Source organism: Bubalus kerabau, chromosome X (genome assembly GCF_029407905.1).
Source record: "Bubalus kerabau isolate K-KA32 ecotype Philippines breed swamp buffalo chromosome X, PCC_UOA_SB_1v2, whole genome shotgun sequence".
Lineage (NCBI taxonomy): Eukaryota > Metazoa > Chordata > Mammalia > Artiodactyla > Bovidae > Bubalus > Bubalus kerabau.
The window spans coordinates 86,602,077-86,624,341 of NC_073647.1; the positions used below are offsets into that span (position 1 = coordinate 86,602,077).

The 22,265-nt window shown below is 36.3% G+C and overlaps 1 protein-coding gene across 8 annotated transcripts in view; it reads right to left on the reverse strand.

The window, feature by feature from the left end:
• The window catches only part of TENT5D (terminal nucleotidyltransferase 5D), a 75,256-nt gene that overhangs the window by 28,723 nt on the left and 24,268 nt on the right, over positions 1–22,265 (reverse strand). For 2 of the 8 annotated variants that reach the window (XR_008708108.1, XR_008708110.1), the window contains 2 exons: positions 11,409–11,483; positions 6,101–6,702 (listed from right to left, as the gene is read on the reverse strand). The exons of 5 other annotated variants lie outside the window; for them this stretch is intronic. The gene's annotated coding sequence lies outside the window, so the exon portion shown is untranslated. Of the gene's footprint in view, positions 1–6,100; positions 6,703–11,408; positions 11,484–22,265 lie in introns of those variants that run through there. One more of the 8 variants, XR_008708112.1, reaches the window with a different exon arrangement.

The following is a 22,265-nucleotide window of genomic DNA, read 5'->3' on the forward strand; positions in this document are numbered from 1 at the left end:
GGATTAATCACATAGCACAAGGTATTATATTTAATAGTTTGCAATAACCTATAATAAAAAAGTAACTTGAAAATATTTATGTATAACTGAGTCATTTCCTGTATATCTTGAAACTAATGTAATATTGTAAACCTGAAAACTGAGAAATTGTTTAAAAATTCCAAAATTCCAATTTTCGCTTAAAGGGTTACATTTTGTTATCAGCAATGAACATCATCAGCTGTCTTTCTTGAAATGAAAAATTCAAATCATTCATTTTTGAAAAACAGAAATCTGTCAAACAACCAAATCAGAATGACCATTGTTTGTCACCAGTTCTTCCAAGTAAAAATGGTGTTCCACGAAAAAGGCAGTGAGGAAAGTTTCACAATTCAAACAATCTTATAACTGTTTTTTTCTGGAGATAACCACCATATCCCTGGTAAGTGAAAGAAGTGGTTTCTGCCTACTTTCCATCCTGTTGTACCAATTATTAGAGAGATGTATACTCAAGGGTCTAAATCTAATAAAATTAATATTTTTACTGCTTAATGAAAGGCATTAAGCAAAACTGGCTTTTCTTCCTCCTCTGAGTGCATTGTGATGAATAATACAAATTACTACTACAGTTTAGTATTAGTGCTTTGATTCATGCTAAGGCACTAGTAGTTTTACTTATTGTTCTTGCATCATTGTGCAAATGCCAACATAGTACATAATGCAAATAGTGTTTTAGTATTATGAAAACAGTTTGATTTCAGGGATCTCCAGAAGTATCTTTGGGCCTCTTAGGCGTCCTTGGCCTACACTTTGAAAGCGACTCAAAAGCACTATAACTAAAAGCATGAGTTTGTCACTGGCTTTTATTTGCACCCAAAGCTTAGTTTAGGTTCCTGTATGCTTTATTTAACGACATTTTAAATACTTTTGTTGAACAGAAATATTTTTGCTGTTTTTCCTATGGGAAAAGGGGAACTACAATTTAATAGCTATTTTCTATTTCCAAATTAGTCTATACACCAGAGCTGTGTTATTCTCTACTGCCACTTGGATGAACAAATTCACATTAAATGTGAGAGAAAAATGAACAGAGAATATTTAGTAAACAAAATCATGGTTCACTGTGTATATTAATAATTTTAAATTAAATAGAGAAATACACAGAAAGAAAAACTATATAAAACTCATAATGGATGATTTTAAATAACTTTTTAAAACATTAGATAAAAGGTAAAGCTGCATGAGAACCCCTTTGCTTTAATATTATTCCAAAAGTTCACTATACTAATAAAACTTCTAGCAAATTAATACAAATTCTTTACATAAAACATCATGATCTCTTCGATGGCAGAAAGTTTTATGTTTGGCAGAAAAAAAAAAAAAAAAAAAAGAACATGACTTTAACCAAGCAAGATCTAATGGCATTTACATCATCACTTTTTGCTATTTCCAAAACCTACTTTTAAAAGCTTTTTTATCTCCAATAATTTGTTCCTTACTCCTCAACACTTCCCTTAAACTATGCCTATAAAAGCTCTTCTCTACTCTCTAGTCTCCTTAAACCATTAGGCGCCATCCTTTAGGTGCATTTCAAGACCATTTCATCCTTGAAGCCTTTCCTGATCTCTTTTACCTTTGACATTTGCTTGTATCTTTTTTATGGCTTTCAGCATATTTTCCTTTCTATTAGTTTTTAACATATTTATTTTACTTCTGATACTAATATATTTTATGAAGGAATAGTCTTTCCCATATATGTATACTCTTCAAGGCCTGAAAGTGAACGTGAAAGTCACTCAGTAGTGTCCAACTCTTTGGGACCCCATGGACTGTAGCCTGCCAGGCTTCTCTGTCCATGGAATTCTCAGGACTAACATGATGCTTTTCTCAATAAGAATATGTTGATCTGAACCTATAAACATTTGGTGAAGTTATATAATGTGTAAGGTAAAAAAGCTAAGTTATGTATATATGAAGCAGATGACCATTCTTAACTTCTGAGCTTTTATAATCTATTGGGGGGTCAGAATTAAGCATGAAAATAGCAAGATATATGATGGTAAATTGAAAGTATAATGTGATATAATATGATCATATAATAATGTTAGAGGAAGGTTTGGGGCAAGAATTTATTGAAGTTCTCCCTCAGTTACGGCTAATGATAGAGTCAGAGAGATAAAATACCATAACTTTTCTTCAATTATTAAAACCATGGAAAAATAAATAGTTCCTCCAAAGTGCTATTATCACAGTGGTCCTTTTCAATAAAGAATAATTTCCCCCACCCCCAGAGTATATCTGGCAATTTCTGGAGATTTATTTGGTTGTCACAATTGTGGACAGGGAATTATTACTGGTACCTAGTGGGTAGAGGCTAGGAATCTAAATATCTTACAAAGCACAAGGCAGCTTCCAACAAAAATGAATTATCCAGCCTAAATATCAATAGTGCCAAGGTTGAGAAACTCTTTGCTATTAGGAAGCACACAGACATTTACTTAGATTCAATGAATTCAATGAGAAGTATTGCTAGTAAAGGATACCAAGGTCTCTAAAACTTAAGATTCCACTTCGTAAAACACTCAGAAATTTCTGGTTTAAGAAAGGAAAATAATAGCATGTTAGTAATTAAGAGTCTATTAAAGGTATTTCACATTGTTCTCATACTGATTTTTGTGGTAGATTCAACTTTTTTAAGTCTAAGAAAGAATCAGTTTAAAATGCATTTAATTGATTTTTTAGCACAGTGATTTCACATTAGTAAAAGTGACATGTGTTCACTTAAATATTTAAGCAACAGTAAAAAATACAACTAAGATAAAAAAAAAATTACCTTGAATCCTACTAGTGCTAAAATTTGAAGAAACACACCCTGGAATACTTTGTTCCCTCTGTGCATATATCATATGGAAGGTTAAAAATAAATGATTTTACTACAAAAGGATCATATATTACTTTAAATAAAATATTATATCAATTTTACTTAATTTATAGACAAACTAAAGTTAAACGGAAGAAATGGTTGAATATCAGATAAATGACTCTTTACAACAAAGGAGATTAGCTTTTAAAAGATTAACATAAAACAAATCCACTATACTGATATTAAAGTATTTTTCTATTTTTAATCACCTATTTAAAATTAATATTTATTGGAATATAGAAGCTTTACAATGTTGTGTTAGTTTCTACTGTTCAGTTCAGTTCAGTCACTCAGTCATGTCCGACTCTTTGTGACCCCATGAACCGCAGCATGCCATGCCTCCCTGTCCATCACCAACTCCCAGAGTTCACCCAAACTCATGTCCATTGAGTCAGTGATGCCATCCAACCATCTCATCCTCTGTTGTCCCCTTTTCCTGCCTTCAATCTTTCCCAACATCAGGGTCTTTTCAAATGAGTCAGCTCTTTGCATCAGGTGGCCAAAATATTGGAGTTTCAGCTTCAATATCAGTCCTTCCAATGAACACCCAGGACTGATTTCCTTTAGGATGGACTGGTTGGATCTCTTTGCAGTCCAAGAGACTCTCAAGAGTCTTCTCCAACACCACAGTTCAAAAGCATCGATTCTTTGATGCTCAGTTTTCTTTATAGTCCAACTCTCACATCCATACATGACCACTGGAAAAACCATAGCCATGACTAGACGGACCTTTGCTGGCAAAGTAATGTCTCTGCTTCTTAAAATACTGTCTAGGTTGGTCATAACTTTCTTTCCAAGGAGTAAGCGTCTTCTAATTTCATGGCTGCAATCACCATCTGCAGTGATTTTGGAGCCCCCCAAAATAAAGTCAGCCACTGTTTCCACTGTTTCCCCATCTATTTGCCATGAAGTGATGGGACTGGATGCCATGATCTTAGTTTTCTGAATGTTGAGCTTTAACCCAACTTTTTCACTCTCTTCTTTCACTTTCATCAAGAGGTTTTAGTTTAGTTCCTCTTCACTTTCTGCCATAAGGGTGGTGTCATCTGCGTATCTGAGGTTATTGATATTTCTCCTGGCAATCTTGATTCCAGCTTGTGCTTCTTCCAGTCCAGAGTTTCTCATGATGTGCTCTGCATATAAGTTAAATAAGCAGGGTGACTATATACAGCCTTCACATATTCCTTTTCCTATCTGGAACCAGTCTGTTGTTCCATGTCCAGTTCTAACTGTTGCTTCCTGACCTGCATATAGGTTGTTCAAGAGGCAGGTCAGGTGGTCTGGTATTCCCATCTCTTTCAGAATTTTCCACAGTTTATTCTGATCCACACAGTCAAAGACTTTAGCATAGTCAATAAAGCAGAAACAGATATTTTTCTGGAACTCTCTTGCTTTTTCGATGATCCAGTAGATGTTGGCAATTTGATCTCTGGTTCCTCTGCCTTTTCTAAAACTAGCTTGAACATCTGGAAGTTCAAAGTTCACATATTGCTGAAGCCTGGCTTGGAGAATTTTGAGTTTTTCTTTACTAGCGTGTGAGATGAGTGCAATTGTGTGGTAGTTTGAGCATTCTTTGGCAGTGCCTTTCTTTGGGATTGGAATGAAAACTGACCTTTTCCAGTCCTGTATCCTCTGCTGAGTTTTCCAAATTTGCTGGCATATTGAGTGCAGCAGTTTCACTGCATCATCTTTTAGGATTTGAAATAGCTCAACTGGAATTCCATCACCTCCACTAGCTTTGTTGGTAGTGATACTTCCTAAGGCCCACTTGACTTCACATTCCAGGATGTCTGGCCCTAGTCCCAATAATTTAAATTGAATTGATTGTTGAATGATTCACAAAGAATTAACAATATTTCTCTATGTTATATATGCCCCCAATATTGCTGCTTAATTTCACACACAGGTAGTTGTAGCCTCTTGAATCAGTAATAGGTAATATTTACAAAGACTTTTAAAGAGAAGCATATGACTACAATAAATATAGCACAAATGGTTTTGAGGAAGTATAAAGCAAAGGGAAGGGCTTCCCCAATGTTTCAGCAGCAAAGAATCCACCTGCAATGCAGGAGATGCAAGTTTAATTCCTGTGTCAGGAAGATCCCTTGGAGAAGGAAATGGCAAACCACTCCAGTATTCTTGCCTGGAAAATCTGATGGATGGAGAAGCCTGGTAGCCTACAGTCCATGGGATTGCAAAGAGTCAGACACCACTTGAGCGACTTCACTTTTCACTTTCTATTTTGTAACACATCAAAATAATGTGATCACAGCATTGTGACAAAACCAAACTCATTTTAAACATGAAGTAAACATCTATGCATTAAGAGGAAGCTAGTATTGAACAATTAATATTCACAGGCACGGTTCTCAATGTTTTACACATACTGTCCCAATTATCTCACAGCAACCCCACTCGATATATACTATTTCTAGTTTACAATATGCAAACCAAGATGCAGAAGAGTAACTTGACTAAAATAAGTTAGTTAATGGGCTACCAGGGATTTATGAAGGTACATGGGAACACAAATCCTCTTCAGCATAATTATCTATTCTTTTATTCATTATAATTATCTATTCTTTTTAAAATTAATTAATTTATTTTAATTGGAGGCTAATTACAATATAATTATCTATTCTCTAAAAAAATTATTTAATTGGAGGATGATTACTTCACAATATTTTTTTGCTTTTGCCATACATCAGCATGAATCAGCCACAGGCATACACGTGCTTCCTCCCTCCTGAACCACTCTCCCACATCCCTCCCCACCTCATCCTTCCAGATTATCAAAAAGCATTGGCTTTGGGTTCCCTGCATCATATTTTATCTTTTTTAGAAGCCTTCACTGAGCACCTGCTGCAACAAGCACCTTCAGAGTTTAAAATGCACTGATGCTTGGGTCCACTAGGAAAGATTCTGATGGAATTGGCCTGGTCACTGAGAATACTACAGGCTCCCAGATGATTCTCATGTGCAGCAAAGAGTGAGGACCACTACTCTATATGCTCATTGCATTTTCTAGGTTAGATGGTTTGTGAGAAATAGAGACCATTTTTTTTGTCCTAAAAAGAACATATGAAGTGTAAATCAACTTCAATTGTAATGTTTAAAAATAAAATAAAATTAAAAAAATAAAAATAAAAAATAAAAAAAGATGAAATATATGAGATTCAACTAAAAACACAACCTTTATTACATACTAAAATTTTTCCATTGATTAATGACAATTTTTGTTTATATATCTGTTTGTACAAAATATGGTGCAAACAAATATACAGTTTGGTTTTTCCATAAGCAAACAAAACATTTACAAAATAGATGAAAGCTAACCTAAGCTAAGTCACTTCAGTCGTGTCTGACTCTTTGCGACCCCATGGACTGCAGCCTACCAGGCTCCTCCATCCATGGGATTTTCCAGGTAAGAGTACTAGAGTGGGGTGCCATTGCCTTCTCCGACAAAAGAGATGAACTACTGGGTAATTATATTAGAAAATATTTCCTCGTGTGTTTCTTTAGTGAGTTCGCCCATGAATTTAAGTTGTAATTCTACTAAAGGTTTTTTTTTTTTTTTCACATTTGTGAAAATAAAGTGCATAAACTGCAGATGAGACAAAACTATACCTGGCAATGATGGAAATCCAATTAAAAACAAGCAAACAGAAATGAACCAAGTAATGCAGTACTAAAACATTGTATAGGACTTCCCTGGTGGTTCAGAGGTTAAGAATCCCCCTTGCATTGACAGGAACATGGGTTTAATCCCTGGTCCAGGTTCCTGCTCTAGAGCCTGTGAGCTGTAACAAGAGAAGCCCTGCAATGAGAAGTCAGAGCACAGCAACAAAGAGTAGCCCCTGCTCACCCTAGACCCGATGCAGCCATAAATAAATAAACAAATAAGAGAATAACACTTAAAATAATTATATATTTTGCAAAACTAATACAATTATGTAAAATTTAAAAATAAAATAAAATTAAAAAAAAATAAAAAGAGTAAAAAATAAATAAATAAATAATTATATAAATGTCCATAAAGGAATGTTTAGAATATGGTGGTGTTTACCAAGAAACACATCCTTGAAAATGAGAATTTTGAACCAGTGTTGTATGGAATCAGAAACCCAAATGAAAGAAGAAAGGGGACAACATTACAGAGATAAGACAAAATCAAGACCTGAGGAGGAAAGAAAATAAGGAAAGAGGAGAAGGGGGAAGAGTGGAGGCGGATGGGGGGAGAAATGCATAGAAAATGGAAAGCCAAAAATGTAGAGTTAATAAACTTTGAAGAGGTAGTATAACACAACAGTAAAAGTGGGTGTGAGATTCTGAAGTCTATCTGGATTTACTTCCAGGTTCTAGCACGTACTAGCTGTTTTGCCTTAAGGTAGTTGTTTTCTAACCCTCTGAATAAGATTCAATATCTGTAAAATGAGAATAATATTTATACTTCATAGGGTATTTTGAAGATTATATAAATTATATGGGCTTCCCAGGTGGCACTAGTGGGAAATAACCTGCCAGCCAATGCAGGGGACATAAGAGACGTGGGTTTTATTCCTACGTTGGGAAGATCCCCTGGAGTAGGAAATTGCACCACAGTTCAGTATTCTGGCCTGGAGAATCCCATAAACTGAGGAGCCTGGCAGGCTACAGTCCATAGGGTCACAAAGACTCAGACATGATTGAAGTGACTTAGCAGACACACACATAAGGTATATATAAAGTACTTAGGACAGTACCTTGAATACTGGGTATTCAGTATTTAGTAACAGACCAAATGTTAGGTCTCTGTGTGTGTATGTGTCTGTGTGTGTGTGTGTGTGTAAAGCAAGCAAGTATAGATGTACAAAAATATGCAATCTTTTCAATTTATATCAGGAAAAAATGAGTTTCAAAAAGGGTAAATGACTTCTTTAAGGCCAAACAGTAGGTATGGACTGTAATGAAGGTGTTGAGACTAACTTTCAGAATTTGATATAAATGTGAATATTTGTGCTTGGAGAAAAAGAAGCTAAAGAGGAAAACATTTTACGCTATGTAGAGACATGAGTGATAAGATTGAAGAGAAAGTCAGGCTCTCTACTAAAATAGATAGTGGAATAAACTGAATTGACAAGAAACAATTTCTTAGTTATGATGGATAAGATAGTTCATTTATTCAGTATCTTAGTAGATCTACCACAGAGATCTTCTACTTTGTGGGGAAAAAAATAAATAAATAAATAAACAAATGGAACCTAATCAAACTTATGAGGTTTTGCATAGCAAAGGAAACCACACGAAATGAAAAGACAATCTATGGAATGGAAGAAAATATTTGCAAATGATGTTACAGACAAGGGCTTAATTTACAAAATATACAAACAAATCAACAACAAAAAACCAAATAACTTAACTGGATGACAAATCAAAACCTATGGGATTCAGTAAAAACAGTGCTAAAGGGAAGGTTCATAGCAATACAAGCTTACCTCAAGAAACAAGAGAAAAATCAAATAAATAACCTAACTTTACACCAAAAGCAACTAGAAAAAGAAGAAATAAAGAATCCCAGGGTTAGTAGAAGGAAAGAAATCTAAAAAAAATTATGGCAGAAACAAATGATAAAGAAACAAAGGGGACTATAGCAAAAATTAACAAAACTAAAAGCTGGTTCTTTGCGAAGATAAATAAAATAGACAAACCATTAGCTAGACTCATGAAGCAAAAAAGGGAGAAGAATCAAATCAACAAAATTAGAAACAAAAATGGAGAAATTGCAATAGACAACACAGAAATACAAACGATCATAAGAGACTATTATATATACAGCAACCAAATGACAATAAAATGGACAACGTGGAAGTAATGGATGATTTTTTAGAAAAGTATAACTTTCCAAAACTTAACCAGGAAGAAATAGAAAATCTTAACAGACCCATCACAAGCATGGAAATCAAAAGTGTAAAAAAAAAAAAAAAGAAAAGAAAAAACTTTCAACAAACCAAAGCCCAGGACCAGATGGCTTCACAGGTGAATTCTACCAAAAATTAAGAGAAGAGCTAACACCTTTTGTACTCAAACTCTTCCAGAAAATTGCAGAGGAAGGTAAACTGCCAAACTCATTCTATGAGGCCACCATTACCCTAATACCCAAACCAGACAAAGACACCACAAACAAACAAACAAACAAAAAAAAAAAAAACGACAGGCCAATATCACTGATGAACATAGATGCAAAAATCCTCAAGAAAATTCTAGCAAACAGAATCCAAGAACATATTGACATGATCATACACCACGAAAAAGTGGGCTTTATCCCAGGGATGCAAAGATTCTTCAATATTTGCAAATCAATCAACATGATATACCTCATTAACAAATTGAAAGATAAAAACCATATGATTATCTCAATAGATACAGAGAAAGCCTTTGACAAAATTCAACATCCATTTATGATAAAAACCCTCCAGAAATCAGGCATAGAAAGAACATACCTCAACATAATAAAAACCATATATGATAAACCCACAGCAAACATTATCCTAAATGGTGAAAAATTGAAAGCATTTCCCCTAAAGTCAGGAACAAGACAAGGGTGTCCACTCTCACCACTATTATTCAACATAGTTTTGGAAGTTTTGGCCACAGCAATCAGAGCAGAAAAAGAAATAAAAGGAATCCTGATTGGAAAGGAAGAAATAGAACACTCACTATTTGCAGATGGGAAGATTCTCTACATAGAAAACCCCAAAACACAACTAGAAAATAACTAGAGCTAATCAATGAATATAGTAATGTTGTAAGAAATCCCTTACATTCCTATACACTAACAATGAGAAAACAGAAAAAGAAATTAAGGAAATAATTCCATTCACCAATGGAATTGCATTTCATTGCAATGAAAAAATAAAATACTTAGGAATAAATCTACATAAACAAATGAAAGACCAATATATAGAAAAGTATAAAACATTGATGAAAGAAATCAAAGAGGACACAAATAGATGAAGAAATATACCATTTTCATGGGTTGGAAGAATCAATATAGTGAAAATGAGTATACTACCCAAAACAATCTATAGATTCTGTGCAATCCCTATCAAGCTACCAACAGTATTTTTCACAGAACTAGAACAAATAATTTCACAATTTGTATGGAAATACAAAAAACCTCAAATAGCCAAAGCTATCTTGAGAAAGAAGAATGGAACTGGAGGAATCAACCTGCCTGACTTCAGGCTCTACTACAAAGCCACAGTCATCAAGACAGTATGGTACTGGCACAAAGACAGAAATATAGATCAGTGGAACAAAATAGAAAGCCCAAAGATAAATCCACACACCTATGGACCCCTTATCTTTGACAAAGGAGGCAAGAATATACAATGGAGTAAAGACAATCTTTTTAACAAATGGTGCTGGGAAAACTGGTCAACCACTTGTAAAAGAATGAAACTAGCATACTTTCTAACATCATACACAAAAATAAACTCAAAGTTGATTAAAGATCTAAACATAAGACCAGAAACTATAAACCTCATAGAGGAAAACATAGGCAAAACACTTTCTGACATAAATCACAGGAAGATCCTCTATGACCCTCCTCCCAGTGTAATGGAAATATAAGCAAAAATAAACAAATGGGACCTAATTAAACTTAAAAGCTTTCACACAACGAAGAAAACTATAGCAAGGTGAAAAGACAGCCTTCAGAATAGGAGAAAATAATAGCAAGTGAAGCAACTGACAAAGATTCTCAAAAAAATACAAGCAGCGCATGCAGCTCATTACCAGAAAAATAAATGACCCAGTCAAAAAATGGGCCAAAGAACTAAACAGACGTTTCTCCAAAGAAAACATACAGATGGCTAACAAACACATGATAAGATGCTCAACCTTACTCATTATCAGATAAATGCAAAGCAAAACCACAATGAGGTACCATTTCAGGCCAGTCAGAATGGCTGCTATCAAAAAGTCTACAAAAAAATGCTGGAGAGGATGCGCAGAAAAGTGAACCCGCTTAGACTGTTGGTGGGAATGCAAACTAGTACAGCCACCATGGAGAACAGTGTGGAGACTCCTTAAAAAATGGGAGATACAACTGCCATACGACCCAGCAATCCCACTGCTGGGCATACACACCGAGGAAACCAAAATTGAAAGAGACACATGTACCCCAATATTCATCGCAGTACTGTTTACAATAGCTGGGACATGGAAAACACCTAGATGTCCACTGGCAGAGGAATAGATATGAAAGCTGTGGTACATACACACAATCGACTATTACTCTAATGAGGTGGATGAAACTGGAGCCTATTATACAGAGTGAAGTAAGAAAGAAAAACACCAATACAGTATTTTAACACATATATATGGAATTTAGAAAGATGGTAATGATGACCCTATATGGGAGACAGCAAAAGAGACACAAATGTAAAGAACAGACTTTTGGACTCTGTGGGAGAAGACGAGCATAGTATTATTTGAGAGAATAGCTTTGAAACATGTATATTACCATATGTGAAATAGATCGCCAGTCCAGGTCTGATGCATGAGATAGGGCACTCAGGGCCAGTGCATTGGGATGATCCTGAGGGATGAGATGGGGAGGGAAGTTGGAGGGTGTTTCAGGATGGGGGACACATGTACACCCATGGCTGAGTCATGTCAATGTATGGCAAAAACCACTACAATATTGTAAAGTAATTAGCCTCCAATTAAAATTAATTAATTAAAAATAATTCTGTCTTTGTGCCAGTACCATACTGTCTTGATAACTGTGGCTTTGTAGTAGAGCCTGAAGTCAATAAATAAACTAGGAATAATGACATTAAAAGAAAAAAAAAAAAGAAAACTGAAAATAAAAGCACAATGATCCAAAACCTAGGTAATACAGCAAAAGCAGTTCTAAGAGGGAAGTTTATAGCAATTCAATCTTACCTCAAGAAACAAGAAAAATCTCAAATAAACCCTGTAATCTTACACTTAAACCAACTAGAGAAAAAAGAAAAACAAAACTTTAAGATAGTAGAAAGAAAGAAATGATAAAAATCAGAGGAGAAATAAATAGGGACAAAGAAAACAATATTGAAGTTCAATGAAACTAAAAGCAAGTTCTTTGAAAAGATAAACAAAATTGATAAACCTTTAGCAAGACTTACCAAGAAAAAAAGGGAGTGGTCTTAAATCAATAAAATTAATAATGAAAAAGAATTTAGAGTTGACACCCCAGAAATACAAAAGGATCATGAGACTACTACAAGCGACTGTATGCCAAATGGACAAACTGGAAGAAATGGAAAATTTCTTGGAAAGGTACAATCTCCCAAGACTGAAACAAGGAGAAATATACAATATGAACAGACCAATCACAGGCATCAAAATTGAAACTGTGATTTAAAAAGTCTCAACGAACAGAAGTCCAGGACCTGATGGCTTCACAGGCAAATTCTATCAAACATTTAGAGGACAGCTAACACCTATTCTTAAACTCTTTCAAAAAATGCAGAGGAAAGAACACTGCCAAACTCATTCTACAAGCCCACCATCAATCTGATACCAAAACCAGAGAAAGATACCATACAAAAAGAAAATTAAAAGTCAATATCACTGATTAACATAGATGCAAAAATCCTCAACAAAATACTAGCAATCAGAAGCTGACAATACATTAAAAGGATCATACACCACGATCAAGAAGGATTTTCCCTACAGATGCAAAGATTGTTCATTATCCACAAATAAATCAGTGTCATGCACCACATCAACAAATTGAAGGGTAAAAATCATATGATCATTTTAATCCAGAAAAATGTTTCGACAAAATTTAGCACCCATTTATGATAAAAACTCTCCCAAAAGTAGGCATAGAGGGAATATACCTTAACATAATAAAGGCCATATATGACAAACCTAAGCTAACATCATATTCAATGGTGAAAAGCTGAAAGCATTTCCTCTAAAATCAGGAACATGACAAGGATGTCCACTCTTGCCACTTTTATTCAACATAGTTTTGGAAGTCCTAGCTACAGAAATCAGAGAAGAAAAATAACGGGAATCAAATTGGAGAAGAAGAAGTAAAACCATCACTGTTTTCAGATGACATGATACTACACACAGAAGATCCTAAAGAAGCTGATAGAAAACTACTAGAGCTCATTGATGAATTTGGTAAATTTTTGCAAGTTAATAACACACAAAAATATGTTGCATTTCTGGACAGCCATAACAAAAGAGAAAAATTCAGGAAACAATTCCATTTACCACTGCATCAAAAAGAATTAAAATACCTAGGAATAAATCTATCTAAGGAAACAAAAGACCTGTACTCCAAAAAACTGTAAGACGCTGATGAAAGAAATCAAAGACGACACAAACTGATGGAAAGATATACCATGTTTGCAGACTGGAAGAATAAATATCATCAAAATAATATTTATTGAATCTACAGAATCAGTCCAATCCTTATCAAATTACCAATGGCATTTTTCACAGAACTAGAACAAAAATTTCTATAATCTGTATTGAGACACAAAAGACCTCCAATAGTGAAAGCAATCTTGAGAAAGAAAAATGGAACTGGAGGAATCAGATTCCCTGATATAAGTCTAGACTACAAAACAATATGATACTGGCACAAAAATGAAATATAGATCAATAGAACAGGATACAAATAATAGAAATAAACCCATGTATCTATGGTCAATTAATTTACAACAAAGGAGGTAAGAGAACACAATGTTGGAAAGACCTTCTCTTCAACAAATGGTCCTGTGTTTTTTACAGAAACATGTAAAAAATAAAATTAGATCCTTCTTTAACATTATACACAAAAATAAGCTCAAAATAGATCAAAGACCTAAATGTGAGACCAGACACTATAACTCCTAGAGGAAAACATAGGCAGAACACTTTGTCACATAAATTGCAGCAATGATTCATCTCCCAGAATGATGGAAATAAAAACAAAAATAAATGGGATGTACTTAAACTCAAAAGCTTTTGCACAGCAAAGGCAGAAATAAACAAAACAAAAAGCAATCAACAGACTGGGAGAAAATGATGTGACCAACAAGGAATTAGTCTCCAAAATCTACAAACAGCTCATGAAGCACAACATCATCAAAACAAACTAACCAGTCAAAAATGAGCAGAAGATCTAAATTGACATTTCTCCAGAGAAGACATCCAGGTGATCAACAGGCACATGAAAAGATGTTCCACATCGTCAATTAATAGAGAAATATAAATGAAAACTACACTGAAATATCACCTCACACTGGTAAAAATGGTCATCATTGAAAAATCTAGAAACAATAAATTCTAGAGAGGGTGTGGAGGGAAGGGAACCTTCTATACCGTTGGAGGGGAATTAATTGGTACGGTCACTATGGAGAATATGAAAGTTCCTTACAAAAACTAAAAATAGAGCTAACATATGACCTTACAATCCCACTCCTGGGCATATATTTGGAGACACACAAGGTATATGCACTCCAGTGTTCACTGCAGCACTGTTTACAATAGCCAAGATATGGAAGCAATCTAAATGTCCAATGGCAGAGGAATGGATAAAGAAGATGTAGTACTTATATATAACAGAATATTACTCAGCCATCAAAAGGAGTGAAATAATGCTATTTGCTGCAACATGCAAAGATCTAGAGATTGTCATACTGAGTGAAGTAAGTTAGACAGAGAAGGAGAAACATCATACAACATCCCTTTTATGTGAAATCTAAAAAGACGTGATACAAATGAACTTATTTGCAAAACAGACTCAAAGACTCAGCGAACCTATGGTTGTTTTGGGGGAAGGAAGAGGGGAAGGGATAGTTAGGGAGTTTAGGATGGACAGGCACACATGCTATATTTTAAATGGATTAGCAACAAGGTAATTATGTTGTATATAACAGGGAATTTTGCTCAGTGTTATGTGACAGCCTGAGTGTGAGGGGAATTGGGGGGAAATTGATACATATATATTTATGCTAAGTCCCTTTGCTTTCCACCAGAAACTATCACAATATTGTTAATCAGCTATCAGTTCAGTTCAGTTCAGTTCAGTAGCTCAGTCATGTCTGACTCTTTGGGACCCCATGAATAGCAGCAGGCCAGGCCTCCCTGTCGAACATCAACTCCCGGAGTTCACTCAGACTCACGTCCATCGAGTCAGTGATGCCATTCAGCCATCTCATCCTCTGTCATCCCCCTATCCTCCTGCTCCCAATCCCTCCAAGCATCAGAGTCTTTTCCAACGAGTCAACTCTTTGCATGAGGTGGCCAAAGTCCTGGAGTTTCAGCTTTAGCATCATTCCTTCCAAAGAACACCCAGGGCTGATCTCCTTTAGAATGGACTGGTTGGATCTCTTTGCAGTCCAAGGGATTCTCAAGAGTCTTCTCCAACACCACAGTTTAAAAGCATCAATTCTTCAGTGCTCAGCTTTCTTCACAGTCCAACTCTCACATCCATACATGACCACGGGAAAAACCATAGCCTTGACTAGACGGACCTTTGTTGGCAAAGTAATGTCTCTGCTTTTCAATATGCTATCTAGGTTGGTCATAACTTTTCTTGCAAGGAGTGTCTTTTAATTTCATAGCTACAGTCACCATCTGCAGTGATTTTGGAGCCCAAAAAAATAAAGTCTGACACTGTTTCCACTGTTTCCCCATCTATTTCCCATGACATGACGGGACCAGATGCCATGATCTTTGTTTTCTGAATGTTGAGTTTTAAGCCAACTTTTTCACTCTCCTCTTTCACCTTCATCAAGAGGCTTTTTAGTTCCTCTTCACTTTCTGTCATGGGTGGTGTAATCTGCATATCTGAGGTTATTGATATTTCTCCTGGCAATCTTGATTCCAGCTTGTGCTTCTTCCAGCCCAGCATTTCTCACAATGTACTCTGCATGTAAGTTAAATAAGCAGGGTGACAATATACAGCCTTGACGTACTCCTTTTCCTATTTGGAACCAGTCTGTTGTTCCATGTCCACTTCTAACTGTTGCTTCCTGACCTGCATACAAATTTCTCAAGAGGTAGGTCAGGTGCTCTGTTATTCCCATCTGTTTCAGAATTTTCCACAGTTTATTGTGATCCACACAATCAAAGGCTTTGGCATAGTCAATAAAGCAGAAATAGATGTTTCTCCGGAACTCTCTTGCTTTTTCCATGATCCAGTGGATGTTGGCAATTTGGTCTCTGATTCCTCTGCCTTTTCTAAAACCAGCTTGAACAACTGGAAGTTCACGATTCATGTATTGCTGAAGCCTGGTTTGGAGAATTTTTTTTTAAATTTTATTTTATTTTTAAACTGGCTTGGAGAATTTTGAGCATTACTTTACTAGCGTGTGAGTTGAGTGCAATTGTGCAGTAGTTTGAGCATTCTTTGGCATTGCCTTTCTTTGGGATTGGAATGAAAACTGACCTTTTTGCAGTCCTGTGGCCACTGCTGAGTTTTCCAAATTTGCTGGCATATTAAGTGCAGCACTTTCACAGCATCATCTTTCAGGATTTGAAATAGCTCAACTGGAATTCCATCACCTCCACTAGCTTTGTTCATAGTGATACTCCAATACAAAATGAAAAGTTTAAAACAAAAACAGAACACATCTTGATGCAGAATAAGTGCTTCAAAACTAGTGCCAGATGATGAAGAAAACATACTAAAAGCAGTGGCAACAAACACACAGATTATGACAATCTGGTAGAGGGTTTAGAGTATTCAAGACTGTTTTTGACTTCATTTACAATACTTTTATGATACAGACATTGAAACTAAAGCAAATCATGGAAGAAGTATTGGTACCAAATATAAACAATTTAAATAAATGGAAAAGGAAAAATGTCAGAAATTATATTTTCATAGTTACACTACCAAGTGTGCCTTTCTCTCCTGCCTCCACTTCCACTTTCTCTACCTCTTTCTCTTCTGCCATCTGTGAGACAGTAAAACCAATTCTCAGCCTTTATTGTGCCCATCTTTGCATCTATTCATGGAAAATAGATGGGGAAACAGTGACAGACTTCATCTTTTTGGGCTCCAAAATCACTGCAGATAGTGACTGCAGCCATGAAATTAAAAGACGCTTACCTCTTGGAAGAAAAGTTATGACCAATCTAGACAGGTAAAGCAGAGACATTACTTTGTCAACAAAGGTCCATCTAGTCAAAGCTATGGTTTTGTCCAGTAGTCATTTAAGGATGTGAGAGTTGGACTACAAAGAAAGCTGAGTACCGAAGAATTGATGCTTTTGAACTGTGGTGTTGGATAAGACTCTTGAGAGCCCCTTGGACTGCAAGGAGATCCAACCAGTCCATCCTAAAGGAAATCAGCCCTGAATATGCATTGGAAAGACTGATCCTGGAGCTGAAACTCCAATACTCTGGCCACTTGATGCGAATAACTGACTCATCTGAAAAGACCCTGATGCTGGGAAAGGTTGAAGGTGGGAGGAGAAGGGGATGACAGAGGATGAGATGGTTGGATGGCATCACCAACTCAATGGACATGAGTTTGAGTAAGTCCCAGGAGTTGGTGATGGACAGGGAAGTCTGGTGTGATACAGTCCATGGGGTCGCAAAGAGTCGAACATGACTGAGCAACCAAACTGACTGAACTGAACTCCTTCTCAGCCTACTCAACATGAAGAGAATGAAGATCTTTGTGATGATTCATTTCCACTTAATGAATAGTAAATAATTATCATTCCATATAGATAATACATTTATCTGTTGTGTATGTGTGTCTTTGTGTGAAAATCTAATCACTGTATGGCAAGAACTGTATGAGACATTTTCCTGTCATCATCATCATCCTTGCCTAAGCATTCATCATGAAGAACATCATGTGCAAGGTCTATATTGAAGTAGACAGTCCTATCATCACATAGGTATAATAAAGCAATATTTAATATAAAATTAATAATGTGTTAGTTTTGTTAATGATTTTAACATAGCTTTCAAACAATTACCTTACTGTACCATATGCTTTTTCTCTCTTAATTGCAGAAACTGCATATCAGTCTATAATCACAAGTAAGTGGTTCTAAAAAAAAAAAAGTATAACCATGTTCCCAATATTTTATTATGAATATGTCTGTAATATTATGTGCCATAAAATTTTTATAATGATTCATATATTAGTGTACAGACTAGGCTACTGTAAGGCAATTATATTGTTTGCATTAGGCTAACCACAAATTAGGGCTTCCCTGGTGGCTCAGAGGGTAAAGCATCTGCCTGCAATGCAGGAGACCTGGGTTTGATCCCTGAGGCAGGAAGATCCCCTGGAGAAGGAAATGGCAACCCACTCCAGTACTCTTGCCTGGAAAATCCCATGGACAGAGAAGCCTGGTAGACCACAGTTCATGGGATCACAAAGAGTCAGACACGACTGAGCAATTTCACTTTCAACCACAAATTAATCATATTGCTGCTTATTAATTATTAATGCATGAATCTTTATACCTATAAATAAATACGGATTTCTTTTCACATTATCTTTTCACTTTTGATGCTGAGTGTTAGTATTATGTATAACATCTATAGTGTTTTCTATCATATAAGACAATATTGATTGGGTACTGACAGATGATTCACTTTGTAAATAGTTTAAACTTTTACAAACTGTAAACTGTTAAACTGTATTGATACAGTAGTATAAGTGCATTTTCTTTATGAATTTCTTAATATTCCTTTTCTCTAGTTTAGGAATAGAGTACATAATACATATGTTAATAACATACAAAATATGTGTTAATGGGCTGTTTATCTTATAGGTAAATCTTCGGGTCAAGAGTAGGCTATTAGTAACTGAGTTCAGGGGGAGTAAAAAATTAAATGCAGATTTTCAACTGCATAGAGGTTTGGAACCTCTAACCCCCACATTATTCAAATGCCTACTGTGCTTTTAGGGTCCCTTCAAATTTAGAGACTCTGAGTACTCTTTCTGCTTTTATTCTGAACGCCATGTATTCGATAATGTGTAATTTGAAATGGTGCTTGTTCAACTAAAAGCGTGTCCTACAGCAGCTACATACATGAGCTGATTCCTACAAAGATGACTTTCCAAAGCTGTATGAGATCATACAATGAGTTAGAAAATAATCAGATATTGATTCATGTATCTTTAGTTTTACATGACATCAGTAATTCTATATCTAATTTCTCTGGTTATGAGATGAACCAAACTGCATAGTTACGGCTATTACTGTGCACAGCTTCTATGTGCTCAGACTTCAACATGAAGTTTCATCATTTACTGACCAGTTAATCCATATAATTCTAGCAACTGTCAAGGCATTATTTCATGTTTTTATCTGTTTTATTGCTTCCTCAATTTGGAAATGTTCTTTCCTGAGTCCATCTAGGAAATCAAGCCTCAGGTTCAGCATATCATATGCATCTCTATCCCTTTTGGACTTTCTCACCAAGAACCTGAGTTTTCCATTATTTTTTCTAAATTTAAGATTTTTCATATTTTCCCATCTTATTTTTGTTTTTCAGTCTGCTGCTGCTAAGTCGCTTCAGTCGTGGCTGACTCTGTGCGACCCCGTAGATGGCAGCCCACCAGGCTCCCCGGTCCCTGGGATTCTCCAGGCAAGAACACTGGAGTGGGTTGCCATTTCCTCTTCTCCAATGCATGGAAGTGAAAAGTGAAAGCGAACTCGCTCAGTCATGTCCCATGTCCGACTCTTCATGACCCCATGGACTGCAGCCTACCAGGCTCCTCTGTCCATGGGGGTTTCCAGGCAAGAGTACTGGAGTGGGGTGCCATTGACTTCTCCAGTTTTTCAGTCTAGGTGCTTATAACTTGCAGTCTAATTTAATTACTATCCTGCTCTTAATGCTTTAGTTGAGTTCAGTTCAGTCACTCAGTCGTGTCTGACTCTTTGTGACCCAAAGAATGGCAGCATGCCAGGCCTCCCTGTCCATCACAATCTCCCGGAGTTCACTCAAACTCACGTCCATCGAGTCAGTGATGCCATCCAGCCATCTCATCCTCTGTCGTCCCCTTTTCCTCCTGCCCCCAATTCCTCCCAGAATCAGAGTCTTTTCCAATGAGTCAACACTTCGCATGAGGTGGCCAAAGTACTGGAGTTTCAGCTTTAGCATCATTCCTTCCAAAGAACACCCAGGGCTGATCTCCTTTAGAATGGATTGGCTGGATCTCCTTGCAGTCCAAGGGATTCTCAAGAGTCTTCTCCAACACCACAGTTAAAAGCATCAATTCTTCTGTGCTCAGCTTTCTTCACAGTCTAACTCTCACATTCATACATGACCACAGGAAAAACCATAGCCTGGACTCGACGGACCTTTGTTGGTAAACTAATGTCTCTGCTTTTGAATATGCTATCTAGGTTTGTCATAACTTTCCTTCCAAGGAGTAAGCGTCTTTTAATTTCATGGCTGCGATCACCATCTGCAGTGATTTTGGAGCCCAGAAAAATAAAGTCTGACACTGTTTCCCCATCTATTTCCCATGAAGTGATGGGACCTGATGCCATGATCTTTGTTTTCTGAATGTTGAGCTTTAAGCCAACTTTCTCACTCTCCACTTTCACTTTCATCAAGAGGCTTTTTAGTTTCTCTTCACTTTCTGCCATAAGGGTGGTGTCATCTGCATATCTGAGGTTATTGATATTTCTCCTAGCAATCTTGATGCCAGCTTGTGCTTCTCCCAGTCCAGCGTTTCTCATGATGTACTCTGCATATAAGTTAAATAAGCAGGGTGACTATATACAGCCTTCATGTATTCCTTTTCCTATCTGGAACCAGTCTGTTGTTCCATGTCCAGTTCTAACTATTGCTTCCTGACCTGCATACGGGTTTCTCAAGAGGCAGGTCAGGTGGTCTGGCATTCCCATCTCTTTCAGAATTTTCCACAGTTTACTGTGATCCACACAGTCAAAGGCTTTGGCATAGTCAATAAAGCAGAAATAGATGTTTTTCTGGAACTCTCTTTCTTTTTCCACGATCCAGCAGACGTTGGCAATTTGATCTCTGGTTCCTCTGCCTTTTCTAAAACCAGTTTGCACATCTGGAAGTTCATGTATTGCTGAAGCCTGGCTTGGAGAATTTTGAGCATTACTTTACTAGCATGTGAGATGAGTGCAATTGCGCGGCAGTTTGAGCATTCTTTGGCATTGCCTTTCTTTGGGATTGGAATGAAAACTGACCTTTTCCAGTCCTGTGGCCACTGCTGAGTTTTCCAAATTTGCTGGCATATTGAGTGCAGCAGTTTCACACCATCATCTTCCAGGATTTGAAATAGCTCAACTGGAATTCCATCACCTCCACTAGCTTTGTTCGTAGTGATGCTTTCTAAGGTCCACTTGACTTCACATTCCAGGATGTCTGGCTCTAGGTGAGTGATCACATGGTGATTATCTTGGTCATGAAGATCTTTTTTGTACAGTTCTTCCATGTATTCTTGCCACCTTTTCTTAATATCTTCTGCTTCTGTTAGGTCCATACCATTTCTGTCCTTTATTGAGCCCATCTTTGCATGAAATGTTCCCTTGATATCTCTAATTTTCTTAATGGGTAAATTTGGCTAAAATCTCATAGCTACTTCTGAATACTTTGTTTTCCTGTTGATTTTTGTTGCTCAGTCATTAAGTCATATCTGATTCTTTGTGACCCCATGGACTGCAACATGCCAGGCTTCTCTGTCCTTCATTATCTCCCAGAGTTTGCTCAAATTCATGTTTGCTGAGTCAGTAATGCTATCTAACCATCTCATCCTCTGTCACCCTCTTCTCCTTTTGCTTTCAATCTTTCCCATGATTTCTATTAATACCGTATCTTTTTTTATTCTAGTACCAAGTGGATTCTCTGATATCAGTTTGAAATTTTAAAATCTTTTGAGCTCTCTAGACACTATCAATCTTTCCACTATTATTTACCACTTTGAAAATACTGTTAGGTGACTGTACTTTTCACAAAATACAAATAAAATACCCCTCTCCTACTGAAGCACCCACTCCCTAGAGCCTGTGCTCTTCAACAAGACAAGGCCCCCATAGGGAGAAGCTGAACACTGCAACTAGTTAGCTTCTGCTCTCCACAAGGACAAAAGGCTGACGTGCAGCAACAAAGATCCAACACAACCATAAATAAATTAATATTTTTAAAATATTATTCCTTCTTTAAGGATAGTCTTATTTTAGCAAGTGTAGTCTTCAAATCCTTTGTATCCTCAGTCTTTCACTGTCACTCTTTATGAGAAATCCATAGTAAATGATAACTATAACCAACACAAATACAGCTCTAGAAGCTTAAATTTAGTCTGAGAATCCGTTTTTAGGTATTATTATTAGCTGTTATAATCATGTTTGTAATTGTGTACATTGTACTATCAAGC